Raw genomic sequence first — 23,811 nt, 5'->3', positions numbered from 1 at the left:
ACTCCCTACTGCTCGTCGATACATACAGCTCACCTAGGCCGTGGAGCGGTGAGTGATCCTTTCTACACCCGGCTCTTCCATATGCCATACATGTCCTCCGTGGAAAGAAGCGTTGCTCTCCAGAGAGGTAAGCCGTACTCGCTTGCCGGGTGGGCACAGGGAGCTCAGGCACAACTCGAAGATGCCCGAGCAAGTGCAATATTCCTGGTGCCTGCGGCAAGCCATTTCGTAGCTGGCACTCTTGGAACATGACTTCCTTGGCAGGCAAGGATGCAGGGCAGGCAGGGCCGTGGATTCTGAGACAGGGATATACACTTGTCTGCATGACTCGGGCGAGAGCCAGCTATAACCGTGCCGAGGAAAATCCTTTGATCTCCAGTTTGCTTGAGCACGCTTTGTGTCGTTCACCATCATGTCGGACGAAATATGCCAGTTTGAGAAAAATGGACGAAAGACATATCTTTTTTCCCGGATCGTTAGGCAGAGCTGCTTATCTTCTCTTAGGAAAACAAGGATATAGAAAGTTTGTGCCGGTAACACGGCACCCAGGACTTCAGGTTCCCTCTTGGAAGCTCTTCGTTGTATGCGGGAAGAGAAGGCCTTGGCTTGCAGTCTGTGGCCATTGCAGGGGTCGAGCGGAAGAAACCTCGCCTTTGCCAACACCACGCTTGTTCACACGCATGGGGAGAACACATTCCCTGTGTCAGTCACTTGCTAGAAATACGTACCCGTCCAGGACCGTGTTCTCAGTGATACCTTCCTGTAAATGGGAGAGAGGAAGTTTGAAAGGGGAAGCTCAGTCTTTGCAGGTCATCCCGTACAGCTTGCTGCGTTGACGAGGACAGAGAGGATCTGTTCTTTTCTATTCCTTTCAAGTCCCTTTCCAGGAACACCTCCGAGTTCTTTGCAAAGGTCTTGTGCGAATGGCCTGAGGAAGAAGACACTGTGGGCTGCAGTATGTGGGCTGGCTGACATTCCCCGCGCGGTGCGCAGCTCGCGGTACAGGCACCTTGCCGTTGGGAAATGCATGCGTTCTGTGATGAGGAAGAGGCAAGGGATGCAGCTCGCCGAATATTTCTCCCACTTATTTGGACATGAAAACAAAGAAGTTTTGACATGAAACCCGAGAGAGGCTTATGATGTACAAGTGTACGCACAATGGTAGAACCTTACCCTCCTGCCCCCAGGGACACGTTCCGTACCTTGTCGCAACAGAGGGAGTGAGGATTTGTTGAACCCGATAGTGGAAAACGGATATGTACATTGTGGAAGAAACGAGGCTTTCCTTCCCTGCAGTAGTGTGTGTGTGCTGCCACTGCGCCTTAGGCACCCAGTTCCTAGAGCGGCACTCCCGTCAGACTCCTAATAGCCCCATTACAGGAATGTAAAACATCACCCTTCGTACACCGCCTTCACGTACATCTTTCTCCCAATGAAAAAACATCACGGAGAGGTGATGGAGTCTTACTGTGAGAAATAAGTGGCTGCAAACCTAGGGGGAAACGCCGGGTTCACTCGACCGTCAGAAAACTCCTGCCCTGCACGTTGACTGAGAGCACTGCGTGTTCGATCCGTACCCAAGAGCACTTACGCTGCCTCGCTTTCTACTTTAGAGATCACGTCTCTCCAGGCTTCCTGAGGCACGTATTCCTTCCTGCACCAAAGAAGCCCTGATAAGGGCGCCTTGGCAGGTATGACGGTCGTTTAAATTTCTTGTGCTTTGGGGCAGCTCTGCGTTCTTTGCACGATGAGAAGGCGCATCGCTTGTATAAACCTCTCGTCTCCAGTGTTGAGCAGACACATGAACACGCCCATACGTCCTCGCTGTTACACCCCCCTTAAGTAATTCCTTCCCCACGTAGACACCCGAGGTGATTTCTATACCCCAGCAACCACGTGCCTCTGCGACATTTCCCATAAGCTGCCCAAACACACCCACGCACATTACAGAGAACAGGTTCCCTTTCCAGGCCGTGCGAAAGCCTTTCAGCCCTCTCGGATCTGGACTCCCCAACTACTGACCTTGTTGATGTAACTGGAGAAAGGCTTATTCGCACGGCTCTGAAATGCTGAACAACTCCCTACTGCTCGTCGATACATACAGCTCACCTAGGCCGTGGAGCCGTGAGTGATCCTTTCTACACCCGGCTCTTCCATATGCCATACATGTCCTCCGTGGAAAGAAGCGTTGCTCTCCAGAGAGGGAAGCCGTACTCGCTTGCCGGGTGGGCACAGGGAGCTCAGTTACAACTCGAAGATCCCCGAGCAAGTGCAATATTCCTGGTGCCTGCGGCAAGCCATTTCGTAGCTGGCACTCTTGGAACATGACTTCCTTGGCAGGCAAGGATGCAGGGCAGGCAGGGCCGTGGATTCTGAGACAGGGATATACACTTGTCCGCATGACTCGGGCGAGAGCCAGCTATAACCGTGCCGAGGAAAATCCTTTGATCTCCAGTTTGCTTGAGCACGCTTTGTGTCGTTCACCATCATGTCGGACGAAATATTCCAGTTTGCGAATAATGGACGAAAGACATATCTTTTTTCCCGGATCGTTAGGCAGAGCTGCTTATCTTCTCCTAGGAAAACAAGGATATAGAAAGTTTGTGCCGGTAACACGGCACCCAGGACTTCAGGTTTCCTCTTGGAAGCTCTTCGTTGTATGCGGGAAGAGAAGGCCTTGGCTTGCAGTCTGTGGCCATTGCAGGGGTCGGGCGGAGGAAACCTCGCCTTTGCCACCACCACGCTTGTTCACACGCATGGGGAGAACACACTCCCTTTGTCAGTCACTTGCTAGAAATACGTACCCGTCCAGGACCGTGTTCTCAGTGATACCTTCCTGTAAATGGGAGAGAGGAAGTTTGAAAGGGGAAGCTCAGTCTTTGCAGGTCAGCCGTACAGCTTGCTCCGTTAACGAGGACAGAGAGGATCTGTTCTTTCCTATTCCTTTCAAGACCCTTTCCAGGAACACCTCAGAGTTCTTTGCAAAGGTCTTGTGCGAATGGCCTGAGGAAGAAGACACTGTGGGCTGCAGTATGTGGGCTGGCTGACCTTCCCCGCACGGTGCGCAGCTCCCTGTACTTGCACCTTGCCTTTGGGAAATGCATACATTCTGTGATGAGGAAGAGGCAAGGGGTGCAGCTCGCCGAATGTTTCTCCCACTTATTTGGAGATGAAAACAAAGAAGTTTTGCCATGAAACTTGAGAGAGGCTTATGATGTACAAGTGTACGCACAAAGGTAGAACCTTATCCTCCTGCCCCCAGGGACACGTTCCGTACCTTGTTGCAACAGAGGGAGTGAGGATTTGTTGAACCCGATAGTGGGAAACGGATATGTACATTGTGGAAGAAACGAGGCTTTCCTTCCCTGCAGTAGTGCGTGTGTGCTGCCACTGCGCCTTAGGCACCCAGTGCCTCGAGGGGCACTCTCGTCGGACTCCAAATAGCCCCATTACAGGAATGTAAATCACCACCCTTCCTACCCCGCCTTCACATACATTTTTCCCCCAAGGAAAAAACATCTCGGAGAGGTAGTCGAGTCTTACTGTGAGAAATAAGTGGCTGCAAACCTAGGGGGAAAGGCCGGGTTCACTCGACCGTCAGAAAACTCCTGCCCTGCACGTTGACTGAGAGCACTGCCTGTTCGATCCGTACCCAAGAGCACTTACGGTGCCTCGCTTTCTACCTTAGAGATCACGACTCTCCAGGCTTCCTGAGGCACGTATTCCTTCATGCGCCAAAGAAGCCCTGATAAGGGCGCCTTGGCAGGTATGACGGTCGTTTAAATTTCTTGTGCTTTGGGGCAGCTCTGCGTTCTTTGCACGATGAGAAGGCGCATCGCTTGTATAAACCTCTCGTCTCCAGTGTTGAGCAGACACATGAAAACGCCCATACGTCCTCGCTGTTACACGCCCCTTAAGTAACTCCTTCCCCACGTAGACACCCGAGGTGATTTCTATACCCCAGCAACCACGTGCCTCTGCGACATTTCCCATAAGCTGCCCAAACACACCCACGGACATTACAGAGACCAGGTTCCCTTTCCAGGCCGTGCGAAAGCCTTTCAGCCCTCTCGGATCTGGACTCCCCAACTACTGGCCTTGTTGATGTAACTGGAGAAAGGCTTATTCGCACGGCTCTGAAATGCTGAACAACTCCCTACTGCTCGTCGATACATACAGCTCACCTAGGCCGTGGAGCGGTGAGTGATCCTTTCTACACCCGGCTCTTCCATATGCCATACATGTCCTCCGTGGAAAGAAGCGTTGCTCTCCAGAGAGGGAAGCCGTACTCGCTTGCCGGGTGGGCACAGGGAGCTCAGGCACAACTCGAAGATCCCCGAGCAAGTGCAATATTCCTGGTGCCTGCGGCAAGCCATTTCGTAGCTGGCACTCTTGGAACCTGACTTCCTTGGCAGGCAAGGATGCAGGGCAGGCAGGGCCGTGGATTCTGAGACAGGGATATACACTTGTCTGCATGACTCGGGCGAGAGCCAGCTATAACCGTGCCGAGGAAAATCCTTTGATCTCCAGTTTGCTTGAGCACGCTTTGTGTCGTTCACCATCATGTCGGACGAAATATGCCAGTTTGCGAAAAATGGACGAAAGACATATCTTTTTTCCCGGATCGTTAGGCAGAGCTGCTTCTCCTCTCCTAGTCAAACTAGGATATAGAAAGTTTGTGCCGGTAACACGGCACCCAGGGCTTTAGGTTCCCTCTTGGAAGCTCTTCGTTGTATGCGGGAAGAGAATGCTATGGCTTGCAGTCTGTGGCCATTGCAGGGGTCGGGCGGAGGAAACCTCGCCTTTGCCACCACCACGCTTGTTCACACGCATGGGGAGAACACACGCCCTGTGTCAGTCACTTGCTAGAAATACGTACACGTCCAGGACCGTGTTCTCAGTGATACCTTCCTTAAATGGGAGAGAGGAAGTTTGAATGGGGAAGCTCAGTCTTTGCAGGTCGTCCGTACAGCTTGCTCCGTTGACGAGGACAGAGAGGATCTGTTCTTTTCTATTCCTTTCAAGTCCCTTTCCAGGAACACCTCAGAGTTCTTTGCAAAGGTCTTGTGCGAATGGCCTGAGGAAGAAGACACTGTGGGCTGCAGTATGTGGGCTGGCTGACCTTCCCCGCACGGTGCGCAGTTCCCTGTACTTGCACCTTGCCTTTGGGAAATGCATACATTCTGTGATGAGGAAGAGGCAAGGGGTGCAGCTCGCCGAATATTTCTCCCAGTTATTTGGAGATGAAAACAAAGAAGTTTTGCCATGAAACTCGAGAGAGGCTTATGATGTACAAGTGTACGCACATAGGTAGAACCTTATCCTCCTGCCCCCAGGGACACGTTCCGTACCTTGTCGCAACAGAGGGAGTGAGGATTTGTTGAACCCGATAGTGGGAAACGGATATGTACATTGTGGAAGAAACGAGGCTTTCCTTCCCTGCAGTAGTGCGTGTGTGCTGCCACTGCGCCTTAGGCACCCAGTGCCTCGAGCGGCACTCTCGTCGGACTCCAAATAGCCCCATTACAGGAATGTAAATCACCACCCTTCCTACCCTGCCTTCACATACATTTTTCCCCCAAGGAAAAAACATCTCGGAGAGGTAGTCGAGTCTTACTGTGAGAAATAAGTGGCTGCAAACCTAGGGGGAAAGGCCGGGTTCACTCGACCGTCAGAAAACTCCTGCCCTGCACGTTGACTGAGAGCACTGCGTGTTCGATCCGTACCCAAGAGCACTTACAGTGCCTCGTTTTCTACCTTAGAGATCACGTGTCTCCAGGCTTCCTGAGGCACGTATTCCTTCCTGCGCCAAAGAAGCCCTGATAAGGGCGCCTTGGCAGGTATGACGCTCGTTTAAATTTCTTGTGCTTTGGGGCAGCTCTGCGTTCTTTGCACGATGAGAAGGCGCATCGCTTGTATAAACCTCTCGTCTCCAGTGTTAAGCAGACACATGAACACGCCCATACGTCCTCGCTGTTACACCCCCCTTAAGTAATTCCTTCCCCACGTAGACACCCGAGGTGATTTCTATACCCCAGCAACCACGTGCCTCTGCGACATTTCCCATAAGCTGCCCAAACACACCCACGGACATTACAGAGACCAGGTTCCCTTTCCAGGCCGTGCGAAAGCCTTTCAGCCCTCTCGGATCTGGACTCCCCAACTACTGGCCTTGTTGATGTAACTGGAGAAAGGCTTATTCGCACGGCTCTGAAATGCTGAACAACTCCCTACTGCTCGTCGATACATACAGCTCACCTAGGCCGTGGAGCCGTGAGTGATCCTTTCTACACCCGGCTCTTCCATATGCCATACATGTCCTCCGTGGAAAGAAGCGTTGCTCTCCAGAGAGGGAAGCCGTACTCGCTTGCCGGGTGGGCACAGGGAGCTCAGGCACAACTCGAAGATCCCCGAGCAAGTGCAATATTCCTGGTGCCTGCGGCAAGCCATTTCGTAGCTGGCACTCTTGGAACATGACTTCCTTGGCAGGCAAGGATGCAGGGCAGGCAGGGCCGTGGATTCTGAGACAGGGATATACACTTGTCTGCATGACTCGGGCGAGAGCCAGCTATAACCGTGCCGAGGAAAATCCTTTGATCTCCAGTTTGCTTGAGCACGCTTTGTGTCGTTCACCATCATGTCGGACGAAATATGCCAGTTTGCGAAAAATGGACGAAAGACATATCTTTTTTCCCGGATCGTTAGGCAGAGCTGTTTATCTTCTCTTAGGAAAACAAGGATGTAGAAAGTTTGTGCCGGTAACACGGCACCCAGGGCTTCAGGTTCCCTCTTGGAAGCTCTTCGTTGTATGCGGGAAAAGAATGCTATGGCTTGCAGTCTGTGGCCATTGCAGGGGTCGGGCGGAGGAAACCTCGCCTTTGCCACCACCACGCTTGTTCACACGCATGGGGAGAACACACGCCCTGTGTCAGTCACTTGCTAGAAATACGTACCCGTCCAGGACCGTGTTCTCAGTGATACCTTCCTGTAAATGGGAGAGAGGAAGTTTGAATGGGGAAGCTCAGTCTTTGCAGGTCATCCGTACAGCTTGCTCCGTTGACGAGGACAGAGAGGATCTGTTCTTTTCTATTCCTTTCAAGACCCTTTCCAGGAACACCTCAGAGTTCTTTGCAAAGGTCTTGTGCGAATGGCCTGAGGAAGAAGACACTGTGGGCTGCAGTATGTGGGCTGGCTGACCTTCCCCGCACGGTGCGCAGCTCCCTGTACTTGCACCTTGCCTTTGGGAAATGCATACATTCTGTGATGAGGAAGAGGCAAGGGGTGCAGCTCGCTGAATGTTTCTCCCAGTTATTTGGAGATGAAAACAAAGAAGTTTTGCCATGAAACTCGAGAGAGGCTTAGGATGTACAAGTGTACGCACATAGGTAGAACCTTATCCTCCTGCCCCCAGGGACACGTTCCGTACCTTGTCGCAACAGAGGGAGTGAGGATTTGTTGATCCCGATAGTGGGAAACGGATATGTCCATTGTGGAAGAAACGAGGCTTTCCTTCCCTGCAGTAGTGCGTGTGTGCTGCCACTGCGCCTTAGGCACCCAGTGCCTCGAGCGGCACTCTCGTCGGACTCCAAATAGCCCCATTACAGGAATGTAAATCACCACCCTTCCTACCCTGCCTTCACATACATTTTTCCCCCAAGGAAAAAACATCTCGGAGAGGTAGTCGAGTCTTACTGTGAGAAATAAGTGGCTGCAAACCTAGGGGGAAAGGCCGGGTTCACTCGACCGTCAGAAAACTCCTGCCCTGCACGTTGACTGAGAGCACTGCGTGTTCGATCCGTACCCAAGAGCACTTACAGTGCCTCGTTTTCTACCTTAGAGATCACGTGTCTCCAGGCTTCCTGAGGCACGTATTCCTTCCTGCGCCAAAGAAGCCCTGATAAGGGCGCCTTGGCAGGTATGACGCTCGTTTAAATTTCTTGTGCTTTGGGGCAGCTCTGCGTTCTTTGCACGATGAGAAGGCGCATCGCTTGTATAAACCTCTCGTCTCCAGTGTTAAGCAGACACATGAACACGCCCATACGTCCTCGCTGTTACACCCCCCTTAAGTAATTCCTTCCCCACGTAGACACCCGAGGTGATTTCTATACCCCAGCAACCACGTGCCTCTGCGACATTTCCCATAAGCTGCCCAAACACACCCACGGACATTACAGAGACCAGGTTCCCTTTCCAGGCCGTGCGAAAGCCTTTCAGCCCTCTCGGATCTGGACTCCCCAACTACTGGCCTTGTTGATGTAACTGGAGAAAGGCTTATTCGCACGGCTCTGAAATGCTGAACAACTCCCTACTGCTCGTCGATACATACAGCTCACCTAGGCCGTGGAGCGGTGAGTGATCCTTTCTACACCCGGCTCTTCCATATGCCATACATGTCCTCCGTGGAAAGAAGCGTTGCTCTCCAGAGAGGGAAGCCGTACTCGCTTGCCGGGTGGGCACAGGGAGCTCAGGCACAACTCGAAGATCCCCGAGCAAGTGCAATATTCCTGGTGCCTGCGGCAAGCCATTTCGTAGCTGGCACTCTTGGAACCTGACTTCCTTGGCAGGCAAGGATGCAGGGCAGGCAGGGCCGTGGATTCTGAGACAGGGATATACACTTGTCTGCATGACTCGGGCGAGAGCCAGCTATAACCGTGCCGAGGAAAATCCTTTGATCTCCAGTTTGCTTGAGCACGCTTTGTGTCGTTCACCATCATGTCGGACGAAATATGCCAGTTTGCGAAAAATGGACGAAAGACATATCTTTTTTCCCGGATCGTTAGGCAGAGCTGTTTATCTTCTCTTAGGAAAACAAGGATGTAGAAAGTTTGTGCCGGTAACACGGCACCCAGGGCTTCAGGTTCCCTCTTGGAAGCTCTTCGTTGTATGCGGGAAGAGAATGCTATGGCTTGCAGTCTGTGGCCATTGCAGGGGTCGGGCGGAGGAAACCTCGCCTTTGCCACCACCACGCTTGTTCACACGCATGGGGAGAACACACGCCCTGTGTCAGTCACTTGCTAGAAATACGTACCCGTCCAGGACCGTGTTCTCAGTGATACCTTCCTGTAAATGGGAGAGAGGAAGTTTGAATGGGGAAGCTCAGTCTTTGCAGGTCATCCGTACAGCTTGCTCCGTTGACGAGGACAGAGAGGATCTGTTCTTTTCTATTCCTTTCAAGACCCTTTCCAGGAACACCTCAGAGTTCTTTGCAAAGGTCTTGTGCGAATGGCCTGAGGAAGAAGACACTGTGGGCTGCAGTATGTGGGCTGGCTGACCTTCCCCGCACGGTGCGCAGCTCCCTGTACTTGCACCTTGCCTTTGGGAAATGCATACATTCTGTGATGAGGAAGAGGCAAGGGGTGCAGCTCGCTGAATGTTTCTCCCAGTTATTTGGAGATGAAAACAAAGAAGTTTTGCCATGAAACTCGAGAGAGGCTTAGGATGTACAAGTGTACGCACATAGGTAGAACCTTATCCTCCTGCCCCCAGGGACACGTTCCGTACCTTGTCGCAACAGAGGGAGTGAGGATTTGTTGAACCCGATAGTGGGAAACGGATATGTCCATTGTGGAAGAAACGAGGCTTTCCTTCCCTGCAGTAGTGCGTGTGTGCTGCCACTGCGCCTTAGGCACCCAGTGCCTCGAGCGGCACTCTCGTCGGACTCCAAATAGCCCCATTACAGGAATGTAAATCACCACCCTTCCTACCCCGCCTTCACATACATTTTTCCCCCAAGGAAAAAACATCTCGGAGAGGTAGTGGAGTCTTACTGTGAGAAATAAGTGGCTGCAAACCTAGGGGGAAAGGCCGGGTTCACTCGACCGTCAGAAAACTCCTGCCCTGCACGTTGACTGAGAGCACTGCGTGTTCGATCCGTACCCAAGAGCACTTACGGTGCCTCGCTTTCTACCTTAGAGATCACGTCTCTCCAGGCTTCCTGAGGCACGTATTCCTTCCTGCGTCAAAGAAGCCCTGATAAGGGAGCCTTGGCAGGTATGACGGTCGTTTAAATTTCTTGTGCTTTGGGGCAGCTCTGCGTTCTTTGCACGATGAGAAGGCGCATCGCTTGTATAAACCTCTCGTCTCCAGTGTTGAGCAGACACATGAACACGCCCATACGTCCTCACTGATACACCCCCCTTAAGTAATTCCTTCCCCACGTAGACACCCGAGGTGATTTCTATACCCCAGCAACCAGGTGCCTCTGCGACATTTCCCATAAGCTGCCCAAACACACCCACGGACATTACAGAGACCAGGTTCCCTTTCCAGGCCGTGCGAAAGCCTTTCAGCCCTCTCGGATCTGGACTCCCCAACTACTGGCCTTGTTGATGTAACTGGAGAAAGGCTTATTCGCACGGCTCTGAAATGCTGAACAACTCCCTACTGCTCGTCGATACATACAGCTCACCTAGGCCGTGGAGCCGTGAGTGATCCTTTCTACACCCGGCTCTTCCATATGCCATACATGTCCTCCGTGGAAAGAAGCGTTGCTCTCCAGAGAGGGAAGCCGTACTCACTTGCCGGGTGGGCACAGGGAGCTCAGGCACAACTCGAAGATCCCCGAGCAAGTGCAATATTCCTGGTGCCTGCGGCAAGCCATTTCGTAGCTGGCACTCTTGGAACATGACTTCCTTGGCAGGCAAGGATGCAGGGCAGGCAGGGCCGTGGATTCTGAGACAGGGATATACACTTGTCTGCATGACTCGGGCGAGAGCCAGCTATAACCGTGCCGAGGAAAATCCTTTGATCTCCAGTTTGCTTGAGCACGCTTTGTGTCGTTCACCATCATGTCGGACGAAATATGCCAGTTTGAGAAAAATGGACGAAAGACATATCTTTTTTCCCGGATCGTTAGGCAGAGCTGCTTATCTTCTCTTAGGAAAACAAGGATATAGAAAGTTTGTGCCGGTAACACGGCACCCAGGACTTCAGGTTCCCTCTTGGAAGCTCTTCGTTGTATGCGGGAAGAGAAGGCCTTGGCTTGCAGTCTGTGGCCATTGCAGGGGTCGAGCGGAAGAAACCTCGCCTTTGCCAACACCACGCTTGTTCACACGCATGGGGAGAACACATTCCCTGTGTCAGTCACTTGCTAGAAATACGTACCCGTCCAGGACCGTGTTCTCAGTGATACCTTCCTGTAAATGGGAGAGAGGAAGTTGGAAAGGGGAAGCTCAGTCTTTGCAGGTCATCCGTACAGCTTGCTGCGTTGACGAGGACAGAGAGGATCTGTTCTTTTCTATTCCTTTCAAGTCCCTTTCCAGGAACACCTCCGAGTTCTTTGCAAAGGTCTTGTGCGAATGGCCTGAGGAAGAAGACACTGTGGGCTGCAGTATGTGGGCTGGCTGACACTCCCCGCGCGGTGCGCAGCTCCCGGTACAGGCACCTTGCCGTTGGGAAATGCATGCGTTCTGTGATGAGGAAGAGGCAAGGGATGCAGCTCGCCGAATATTTCTCCCACTTATTTGGACATGAAAACAAAGAAGTTTTGCCATGAAACCCGAGAGAGGCTTATGATGTACAAGTGTATGCACAATGGTAGAACCTTACCCTCCTGCCCCCAGGGACACGTTCCGTACCTTGTCGCAACAGAGGGAGTGAGGATTTGTTGAACCCGATAGTGTTAAACGGATATGTCCATTGTGGAAGAAACGAGGCTTTCCTTCCCTGCCGTAGTGCGTGTGTGCTGCCACTGCGCCTTAGGCACCCAGTTCCTAGAGCGGCACTCCCGTCAGACTCCTAATAGCCCCATTACAGGAATGTAAATCATCACCCTTCGTACACCGCCTTCACGTACATCTTTCTCCCAATGAAAAAACATCACGGAGAGGTGATGGAGTCTTACTGTGAGAAATAAGTGGCTGCAAACCTAGGGGGAAACGCCGGGTTCACTCGACCGTCAGAAAACTCCTGCCCTGCACGTTGACTGAGAGCACTGCCTGTTCGATCCGTACCCAAGAGCACTTACGGTGCCTCGCTTTCTACCTTAGAGATCACGACTCTCCAGGCTTCCTGAGGCACGTATTCCTTCATGCGCCAAAGAAGCCCTGATAAGGGCGCCTTGGCAGGTATGACGGTCGTTTAAATTTCTTGTGCTTTGGGGCAGCTCTGCGTTCTTTGCACGATGAGAAGGCGCATCGCTTGTATAAACCTCTCGTCTCCAGTGTTGAGCAGACACATGAAAACGCCCATACGTCCTCGCTGTTACACGCCCCTTAAGTAACTCCTTCCCCACGTAGACACCCGAGGTGATTTCTATACCCCAGCAACCACGTGCCTCTGCGACATTTCCCATAAGCTGCCCAAACACACCCACGGACATTACAGAGACCAGGTTCCCTTTCCAGGCCGTGCGAAAGCCTTTCAGCCCTCTCGGATCTGGACTCCCCAACTACTGGCCTTGTTGATGTAACTGGAGAAAGGCTTATTCGCACGGCTCTGAAATGCTGAACAACTCCCTACTGCTCGTCGATACATACAGCTCACCTAGGCCGTGGAGCCGTGAGTGATCCTTTCTACACCCGGCTCTTCCATATGCCATACATGTCCTCCGTGGAAAGAAGCGTTGCTCTCCAGAGAGGGAAGCCGTACTCGCTTGCCGGGTGGGCACAGGGAGCTCAGGCACAACTCGAAGATCCCCGAGCAAGTGCAATATTCCTGGTGCCTGCGGCAAGCCATTTCGTAGCTGGCACTCTTGGAACCTGACTTCCATGGCAGGCAAGGATGCAGGGCAGGCAGGGCCGTGGATTCTGAGACAGGGATATACACTTGTCTGCATGACTCGGGCGAGAGCCAGCTATAACCGTGCCGAGGAAAATCCTTTGATCTCCAGTTTGCTTGAGCACGCTTTGTGTCGTTCACCATCATGTCGGACGAAATATGCCAGTTTGCGAAAAATGGACGAAAGACATATCTTTTTTCCCGGATCGTTAGGCAGAGCTGCTTCTCCTCTCCTAGTCAAACTAGGATATAGAAAGTTTGTGCCGGTAACACGGCACCCAGGGCTTTAGGTTCCCTCTTGGAAGCTCTTCGTTGTATGCGGGAAGAGAATGCTATGGCTTGCAGTCTGTGGCCATTGCAGGGGTCGGGCGGAGGAAACCTCGCCTTTGCCACCACCACGCTTGTTCACACGCATGGGGAGAACACACGCCCTGTGTCAGTCACTTGCTAGAAATACGTACACGTCCAGGACCGTGTTCTCAGTGATACCTTCCTTAAATGGGAGAGAGGAAGTTTGAATGGGGAAGCTCAGTCTTTGCAGGTCGTCCGTACAGCTTGCTCCGTTGACGAGGACAGAGAGGATCTGTTCTTTTCTATTCCTTTCAAGTCCCTTTCCAGGAACACCTCAGAGTTCTTTGCAAAGGTCTTGTGCGAATGGCCTGAGGAAGAAGACACTGTGGGCTGCAGTATGTGGGCTGGCTGACCTTCCCCGCACGGTGCGCAGTTCCCTGTACTTGCACCTTGCCTTTGGGAAATGCATACATTCTGTGATGAGGAAGAGGCAAGGGGTGCAGCTCGCCGAATGTTTCTCCCAGTTATTTGGAGATGAAAACAAAGAAGTTTTGCCATGAAACTCGAGAGAGGCTTATGATGTACAAGTGTACGCACATAGGTAGAACCTTATCCTCCTGCCCCCAGGGACACGTTCCGTACCTTGTCGCAACAGAGGGAGTGAGGATTTGTTGAACTCGATAGTGGGAAACGGATATGTACATTGTGGAAGAAACGAGGCTTTCCTTCCCTGCAGTAGTGCGTGTGTGCTGCCACTGCGCCTTAGGCACCCAGTGCCTCGAGCGGCACTCTCGTCGGACTCCAAATAGCCCCATTACAGGAATGTAAATCACCACCCTTCCTACCCTGCCTTCACATACATTTTTCCCCCAAGGAAAAAACATCTCGGAGAGGTAGTCGAGTCTTACTGTGAGAAATAAGTGGCTGCAAACCTAGGGGGAAAGGCCGGGTTCACTCGACCGTCAGAAAACTCCTGCCCTGCACGTTGACTGAGAGCACTGCGTGTTCGATCCGTACCCAAGAGCACTTACAGTGCCTCGTTTTCTACCTTAGAGATCACGTGTCTCCAGGCTTCCTGAGGCACGTATTCCTTCCTGCGCCAAAGAAGCCCTGATAAGGGCGCCTTGGCAGGTATGACGCTCGTTTAAATTTCTTGTGCTTTGGGGCAGCTCTGCGTTCTTTGCACGATGAGAAGGCGCATCGCTTGTATAAACCTCTCGTCTCCAGTGTTAAGCAGACACATGAACACGCCCATACGTCCTCGCTGTTACACCCCCCTTAAGTAATTCCTTCCCCACGTAGACACCCGAGGTGATTTCTATACCCCAGCAACCACGTGCCTCTGCGACATTTCCCATAAGCTGCCCAAACACACCCACGGACATTACAGAGACCAGGTTCCCTTTCCAGGCCGTGCGAAAGCCTTTCAGCCCTCTCGGATCTGGACTCCCCAACTACTGGCCTTGTTGATGTAACTGGAGAAAGGCTTATTCGCACGGCTCTGAAATGCTGAACAACTCCCTACTGCTCGTCGATACATACAGCTCACCTAGGCCGTGGAGCGGTGAGTGATCCTTTCTACACCCGGCTCTTCCATATGCCATACATGTCCTCCGTGGAAAGAAGCGTTGCTCTCCAGAGAGGGAAGCCGTACTCGCTTGCCGGGTGGGCACAGGGAGCTCAGGCACAACTCGAAGATCCCCGAGCAAGTGCAATATTCCTGGTGCCTGCGGCAAGCCATTTCGTAGCTGGCACTCTTGGAACATGACTTCCTTGGCAGGCAAGGATGCAGGGCAGGCAGGGCCGTGGATTCTGAGACAGGGATATACACTTGTCTGCATGACTCGGGCGAGAGCCAGCTATAACCGTGCCGAGGAAAATCCTTTGATCTCCAGTTTGCTTGAGCACGCTTTGTGTCGTTCACCATCATGTCGGACGAAATATGCCAGTTTGCGAAAAATGGACGAAAGACATATCTTTTTTCCCGGATCGTTAGGCAGAGCTGTTTATCTTCTCTTAGGAAAACAAGGATGTAGAAAGTTTGTGCCGGTAACACGGCACCCAGGGCTTCAGGTTCCCTCTTGGAAGCTCTTCGTTGTATGCGGGAAGAGAATGCTATGGCTTGCAGTCTGTGGCCATTGCAGGGGTCGGGCGGAGGAAACCTCGCCTTTGCCACCACCACGCTTGTTCACACGCATGGGGAGAACACACGCCCTGTGTCAGTCACTTGCTAGAAATACGTACACGTCCAGGACCGTGTTCTCAGTGATACCTTCCTGTAAATGGGAGAGAGGAAGTTTGAATGGGGAAGCTCAGTCTTTGCAGGTCATCCGTACAGCTTGCTCCGTTGACGAGGACAGAGAGGATCTGTTCTTTTCTATTCCTTTCAAGACCCTTTCCAGGAACACCTCAGAGTTCTTTGCAAAGGTCTTGTGCGAATGGCCTGAGGAAGAAGACACTGTGGGCTGCAGTATGTGGGCTGGCTGACCTTCCCCGCACGGTGCGCAGCTCCCTGTACTTGCACCTTGCCTTTGGGAAATGCATACATTCTGTGATGAGGAAGAGGCAAGGGGTGCAGCTCGCTGAATGTTTCTCCCAGTTATTTGGAGATGAAAACAAAGAAGTTTTGCCATGAAACTCGAGAGAGGCTTATGATGTACAAGTGTACGCACATAGGTAGAACCTTATCCTCCTGCCCCCAGGGACACGTTCCGTACCTTGTCGCAACAGAGGGAGTGAGGATTTGTTGAACCCGATAGTGGGAAACGGATATGTCCATTGTGGAAGAAACGAGGCTTTCCTTCCCTGCAGTAGTGCGTGTGTACTGCCACTGCGCCTTAGGCACCCAGTGCCTCAGGCGGCACTCTCGTCGGACTCCAAATAGCCCCATTACAGGAATGTAAATCACCACCCTTCCTACCCCGCCTTCACATACATTTTTCCCCCAAGGAAAAAACATCTCGGAGAGGTAGTCGAGTCTTACTGTGAGAAATAAGTGGCTGCAAACCTAGGGGGAAAGGCCGCGTTCACTCGACCGTCAGAAAACTCCTGCCCTGCATGTTGACTGAGAGCACTGCGTGTTCGAACCGTACCCAAGAGCACTTACGGTGCCTCGCTTTCTACCTTAGAGATCACGTCTCTCCAGGCTTCCTGAGGCACGTATTCCTTCCTGCGCCAAAGAAGCCCTGATAAGGGCGCCTTGGCAGGTATGACGGTCGTTTAAATTTCTTGTGCTTTGGGGCAGCTCTGCGTTCTTTGCACGATGAGAAGGCGCATCGCTTGTATAAACCTCTCGTCTCCAGTGTTGAGCAGACACATGAACACGCACATACGTCCTTGCTGTTACACGCCCCTTAAGTAATTCCTTCCCCACGTAGACACCCGAGGTGATTTCTATACCCCAGCAACCACGTGCCTCTGCGACATTTCCCATAAGCTGCCCAAACACACCCACGGACATTACAGAGACCAGGTTCCCTTTCCAGGCCGTGCGAAAGCCTTTCAGCCCTCTCGGATCTGGACTCTCCAGCTACTGACCTTGTTGATGTAACTGGAGAAAGGCTTATTCGCACGGCTCTGAAATTCTGAACAACTCCCTACTGCGCGTCGATACATACACCTCACCTAGGCCGTGGAGCCGTGAGTGATCCTTTCTACACCCGGCTCTTCCATATGCCATACATGTCCTCCGTGGAAAGAAGCGTTGCTCTCCAGGGAGGGAAGCCGTACTCGCTTGCCGGGTGGGCACAGGGAGCTCAGGCACAACTCGAAGATCCCCAAGCAAGTGCAATATTCCTGGTGCCTGCGGCAAGCCATTTCGTAGCTGGCACTCTTGGAACATGACTTCCTTGGCAGGCAAGGATGCAGGGCAGGCAGGGCCGTGGATTCTGAGACAGGGATATACACTTGTCTGCATGACTCGGGCGAGAGCCAGCTATAACCGTGCCGAGGAAAATCCTTTGATCTCCAGTTTGCTTGAGCACGCTTTGTGTCGTTCACCATCATGTCGGACGAAATATGCCAGTTTGCGAAAAATGGACGAAAGACATATCTTTTTTCCCGGATCGTTAGGCAGAGCTGCTTCTCCTCTCCTAGTCAAACTAGGATATAGAAAGTTTGTGCCGGTAACACGGCACCCAGGGCTTTAGGTTCCCTCTTGGAAGCTCTTCGTTGTATGCGGGAAGAGAATGCTATGGCTTGCAGTCTGTGGCCATTGCAGGGGTCGGGCGGAGGAAACCTCGCCTTTGCCACCACCACGCTTGTTCATACGCATGGGGAGAACACACGCCCTGTGTCAGTCACTTGCTAGAAATACGTACACGTCCAGGACCGTGTTCTCAGTGATACCTTCCTGTAAATGGGAGAGAGGAAGTTTGAATGGGGAAGCTCAGTCTTTGCAGGTCATCCGTACAGCTTGCTCCGTTGACGAGGACAGAGAGGATCTGTTCTTTTCTATTCCTTTCAAGACCCTTTCCAGGAACACCTCAGAGTTCTTTGCAAAAGTCTTGTGCGAATGGCCTGAGGAAGAAGACACTGTGGGCTGCAGTATGTGGGCTGGCTGACCTTCCCCGCACGGTGCGCAGCTCCCTGTACTTGCACCTTGCCTTTGGGAAATGCATACATTCTGTGATGAGAAAGAGGCAAGGGGTGCAGCTCGCCGAATGTTTCTCCCACTTATTTGGAGATGAAAACAAAGAAGTTTTGCCATGAAACTCGAGAGAGGCTTATGATGTACAAGTGTACGCACATAGGTAGAACCTTATCCTCCTGCCCCCAGGGACACGTTCCGTACCTTGTCGCAACAGAGGGAGTGAGGATTTGTTGAACTCGATAGTGGGAAACGGATATGTACATTGTGGAAGAAACGAGGCTTTCCTTCCCTGCAGTAGTGCGTGTGTGCTGCCACTGCGCCTTAGGCACCCAGTGCCTCGAGCGGCACTCTCGTCGGACTCCAAATAGCCCCATTACAGGAATGTAAATCACCACCCTTCCTACCCTGCCTTCACATATATTTTTCCCCCAAGGAAAAAACATCTCGGAGAGGTAGTCGAGTCTTACTGTGAGAAATAAGTGGCTGCAAACCTAGGGGGAAAGGCCGGGTTCACTCGACCGTCAGAAAACTCCTGCCCTGTACGTTGACTGAGAGCACTGCGTGTTCGATCCGTACCCAAGAGCACTTACAGTGCCTCGCTTTCTACCTTAGAGATCACGTCTCTCCAGGCTTCCTGAGGCACGTATTCCTTCATGCGCCAAAGAAGCCCTGATAAGGGCGCCTTGGCAGGTATGACGGTCGTTTAAATTTCTTGTGCTTTGGGGCAGCTCTGCGTTCTTTGCACGATGAGAAGGCGCATCGCTTGTATAAACCTCTCGTCTCCAGTGTTAAGCAGACACATGAACACGCCCATACGTCCTCGCTGTTACACCCCCCTTAAGTAATTCCTTCCCCACGTAGACACCCGAGGTGATTTCTATACCCCAGCAACCACGTGCCTCTGCGACATTTCCCATAAGCTGCCCAAACACACCCACGGACATTACAGAGACCAGGTTCCCTTTCCAGGCCGTGCGAAAGCCTTTCAGCCCTCTCGGATCTGGACTCCCCAACTACTGGCCTTGTTGATGTAACTGGAGAAAGGCTTATTCGCACGGCTCTGAAATGCTGAACAACTCCCTACTGCTCGTCGATACATACAGCTCACCTAGGCCGTGGAGCGGTGAGTGATCCTTTCTACACCCGGCTCTTCCATATGCCATACATGTCCTCCGTGGAAAGAAGCGTTGCTCTCCAGAGAGGGAAGCCGTACTCGCTTGCCGGGTGGGCACAGGGAGCTCAGGCACAACTCGAAGATCCCCGAGCAAGTGCAATATTCCTGGTGCCTGCGGCAAGCCATTTCGTAGCTGGCACTCTTGGAACATGACTTCCTTGGCAGGCAAGGATGCAGGGCAGGCAGGGCCGTGGATTCTGAGACAGGGATATACACTTGTCTGCATGACTCGGGCGAGAGCCAGCTATAACCGTGCCGAGGAAAATCCTTTGATCTCCAGTTTGCTTGAGCACGCTTTGTGTCGTTCACCATCATGTCGGACGAAATATGCCAGTTTGCGAAAAATGGACGAAAGACATATCTTTTTTCCCGGATCGTTAGGCAGAGCTGCTTATCTTCTCTTAGGAAAACAAGGATGTAGAAAGTTTGTGCCGGTAACACGGCACCCAGGGCTTCAGGTTCCCTCTTGGAAGCTCTTCGTTGTATGCGGGAAGAGAATGCTATGGCTTGCAGTCTGTGGCCATTGCAGGGGTCGGGCGGAGGAAACCTCGCCTTTGCCACCACCACGCTTGTTCACACGCATGGGGAGAACACACGCCCTGTGTCAGTCACTTGCTAGAAATACGTACCCGTCCAGGACCGTGTTCTCAGTGATACCTTCCTGTAAATGGGAGAGAGGAAGTTTGAATGGGGAAGCTCAGTCTTTGCAGGTCATCCGTACAGCTTTCTCCGTTGACGAGGACAGAGAGGATCTGTTCTTTTCTATTCCTTTCAAGACCCTTTCCAGGAACACCTCAGAGTTCTTTGCAAAGGTCTTGTGCGAATGGCCTGAGGAAGAAGGCACTGTGGGCTGCAGTATGTGGGCTGGCTGACATTCCCCGCACGGTGCGCAGCTCCCTGTACTTGCACCTTGCCTTTGGGAAATGCATACATTCTGTGATGAGAAAGAGGCAAGGGGTGCAGCTCGCCGAATGTTTCTCCCACTTATTTGGAGATGAAAACAAAGAAGTTTTGCCATGAAACTTGAGAGAGGCTTATGATGTACAAGTGTACGCACAAAGGTAGAACCTTATCCTCCTGCCCCCAGGGACACGTTCCGTACCTTGTTGCAACAGAGGGAGTGAGGATTTGTTGAACCCGATAGTGGGAAACGGATATGTACATTGTGGAAGAAACGAGGCTTTCCTTCCCTGCAGTAGTGCGTGTGTGCTGCCACTGCGCCTTAGGCACCCAGTGCCTCGAGCGGCACTCTCGTCGGACTCCAAATAGCCCCATTACAGGAATGTAAATCACCACTCTTCCTACCCCGCCTTCACATACATTTTTCCCCCAAGGAAAAAACATCTCGGAGAGGTAGTCGAGTCTTACTGTGAGAAATAAGTGGCTGCAAACCTAGGGGGAAAGGCCGGGTTCACTCGACCGTCAGAAAACTCCTGCCCTGCACGTTGACTGAGAGCACTGCGTGTTCGATCCGTACCCAAGAGCACTTACGGTGCCTCGCTTTCTACCTTAGAGATCACGTCTCTCCAGGCTTCCTGAGGCACGTACTCCTTCCTGCGCCAAAGAAGCCCTGATAAGGGCGCCTTGGCAGGTATGACGGTCGTTTAAATTTCTTGTGCTTTGGGGCAGCTCTGCGTTCTTTGCACGATGAGAAGGCGCATCGCTTGTATAAACCTCTCGTCTCCAGTGTTGAGCAGACACATGAACACGCCCATACGTCCTCACTGTTACACCCCCCTTAATTAATTCCTTCCCCACGTAGACACCCGAGGTGATTTCTATACCCCAGCAACCACGTGCCTCTGCGACATTTCCCATAAGCTGCCCAAACACACCCACGGACAATACAGAGACCAGGTTCCCTTTCCAGGCCGTGCGAAAGCCTTTCAGCCCTTTCGGATCTGGACTCCCCAGCTACTGGCCTTGCTGATGTAACTGGAGAAAGGCTTATTCGCACGGCTCTGAAATGCTGAACAATTCCCTACTGCGCGTCGATACATACACCTCACCTAGGCCGTGGAACCGTGAGTGATCCTTTCTACACCCGGCTCTTCCATATGCCATACATGTCCTCCGTGGAAAGAAGCGTTGCTCTCCAGAGAGGGAAGCCGTACTCGCTTGCCGGGTGGGCACAGGGAGCTCAGGCACAACTCGACGATCCCCGAGCAAGTGCAATATTCCTGGTGCCTGCGGCAAGCCATTTCGTAGCTGGCACTCTTGGAACATGACTTCCTGGGCAGGCAAGAATGCAGGGCAGGCAGGGCCGTGGATTCTGAGACAGGGATATACACTTGTCTGTATGACTCGGGCGAGAGCCAGCTATAACCGTGCCAAGGAAAATCCTTTGATCTCCAGTTTGCTTGAGCACGCTTTGTGTCGTTCACCAACATGTCGGACGAAATATGCCAGTTTGCGAAAAATGGACGAAAGACATATCATTTTTCCCGGATCGTTAGGCAGAGCTGCTTATCCTCTCCTAGGAAAACAAGGATATAGAAAGTTTGTGCCGGTAATACAGCACCCAGGACATCAGGTTCCCTCTTGGAAGCTCTTCGTTGTATGCGGGAAGAGAATGCTATGGCTTGCAGTCTGTGGCCATTGCAGGGGTCGGGCGGAGGAAACCTCGCCTTTGCCACCACCACGCTTGTTCACACGCATGGGGAGAACACACTTCCTGTGTCAGTCACTTGCTAGAAATACGTACCCGTCCAGGACCGTGTTCTCACTGATACCTTCCTGTAAATGGGAGAGAGGAAGTTTGAATGGGGAAGCTCAGTCTTTGCAGGTCGTCCGTACAGCTTGCTCCGTTGACGAGGACAAAGAGGATCTGTACTTTTCTATTCCTTTCAAGTCCCTTTCCAGGAACACCTCCGAGTTCTTTGCAAAGGTCTTGTGCGAATGGCCTGAGGAAGAAGACACTGTGGGCTGCAGTATGTGGGCTGGCTGACCTTCCCCGCACGGTGCGCAGCTCCCTGTACTTGCACGTTGCCTTTGGGAAATGCATACATTCTGTGATGAGGAAGAGGCAAGGGGTGCAGCTCGCCGAATGTTTCTCCCACTTATTTGGAGATGAAAACAAAGAAGTTTTGCCATGAAACTCGAGAGAGGCTTATGATGTACAAGTGTACGCACAAAGGTAGAACCTTATCCTCCTGCCCCCAGGGACACGTTCCGTACCTTGTCGCAACAGAGGGAGTGAGGATTTGTTGAACCCGATAGTGGGAAACGGATATGTACATTGTGGAAGAAACGAGGCTTTCCTTCCCTGCAGTAGTGCGTGTGTGCTGCCACTGCGCCTTAGGCACCCAGTGCCTCGAGCGGCACTCTCGTCGGACTCCAAATAGCCCCATTACAGGAATGTAAATCACCACCCTTCCTACCCCGCCTTCACATACATTTTTCCCCCAAGGAAAAAACATCTCGGAGAGGTAGTCGAGTCTTACTGTGAGAAATAAGTGGCTGCAAACCTAGGGGGAAAGGCCGGGTTCACTCGACCGTCAGAAAACTCCTGCCCTGCACGTTGACTGAGAGCACTGCGTGTTCCATCCGTACCCAAGAGCACTTACGGTGCCTCGCTTTCTACCTTAGAGATCACGTCTCTCCAGTCTTCCTGAGGCACGTATTCCTTCCTGCGCCAAAGAAGCCCTGATAAGGGCGCCTTGGCAGGTATGACGGTCGTTTAAATTTCTTGTGCTTTGGGGCAGCTCTGCGTTCTTTGCACGATGAGAAGGCGCATCGCTTGTATAAACCTCTCGTCTCCAGTGTTGAGCAGACACATGAACACGCCCATACGTCCTCGCTGTTACACCCCCCTTAAGTAATTCCTTCCCCACGTAGACACCCGAGGTGATTTCTATACCCCAGCAACCACGTGCCTCTGCGACATTTCCCATAAGCTGCCCAAACACACCCACGGACATTACAGAGACCAGGTTCCCTTTCCATGCCTTGCGAAAGCCTTTCAGCCCTCTCGGATCTGGACTCCCCAACTACTGGCCTTTTTGATGTAACTGGAGAAAGGCTTATTCGCAGGGCTCTGAAATGCTGAACAACTCCCTACTGCTCGTCGATACATACAGCTCACCTAGGCCGTGGAGCGGTGAGTGATCCTTTCTACACCCGGCTCTTCCATATGCCATACATGTCCTCCGTGGAAAGAAGCGTTGCTCTCCAGAGAGGGAAGCCGTACTCGCTTGCCGAGTGGGCACAGGGAGCTCAGGCACAACTCGAAGATCCCCGAGCAAGTGCAATATTCCTGGTGCCTGCGGCAAGCCATTTCGTAGCTGGCACTCTTGGAACATGACTTCCTTGGCAGGCAAGGATGCAGGGCAGGCAGGGCCGTGGATTCTGAGACATGGATATACACTTGTCTGCATGACTCGGGCGAGAGCCAGCTATAACCGTGCCGAGGAAAATCCTTTGATCTCCAGTTTGCTTGAGCACGCTTTGTGTCGTTCACCAACATGTCGGACGAAATATGCCAGTTTGCGAAAAATGGACGAAAGACATATCTTTTTTCCCGGATCGATAGGCAGAGCTGCTTATCTTCTCTTAGGAAAACAAGGATATAGAAAGTTTGTGCCGGTAACACGGCACGCAGGAATTCAGGTTCCCTCTTGGAAGCTCTTCGTTGTATGCGGGAAGAGAAGGCCTTGGCTTGCAGTCTGTGGCCATTGCAGGGGTCGAACGGAAGAAACCTCGCCTTTGCCAACACCACGCTTGTTCACACGCATGGGGAGAACACATTCCCTGTGTCAGTCACTTGCTAGAAATACGTACCCGTCCAGGACCGTGTTCTCAGTGATACCTTCCTGTAAATGGGAGAGAGGAAGTTTGAAAGGGGAAGCTCAGTCTTTGCAGGTCATCCGTACAGCTTGCTGCGTTGACGAGGACAGAGAGGATCTGTTCTTTCCTATTCCTTTCAAGACCCTTTCCAGGAACACCTCAGAGTTCTTTGCAAAGGTCTTGTGCGAATGGCCTGAGGAAGAAGACACTGTGGGCTGCAGTATGTGGGCTGGCTGACCTTCCCCGCACGGTG

Source organism: Kogia breviceps, chromosome 19 (genome assembly GCF_026419965.1).
Source record: "Kogia breviceps isolate mKogBre1 chromosome 19, mKogBre1 haplotype 1, whole genome shotgun sequence".
Classification (NCBI taxonomy): Eukaryota; Metazoa; Chordata; class Mammalia; order Artiodactyla; family Physeteridae; genus Kogia; species Kogia breviceps.
Note: the sequence above shows the minus strand (reverse complement) of the source record.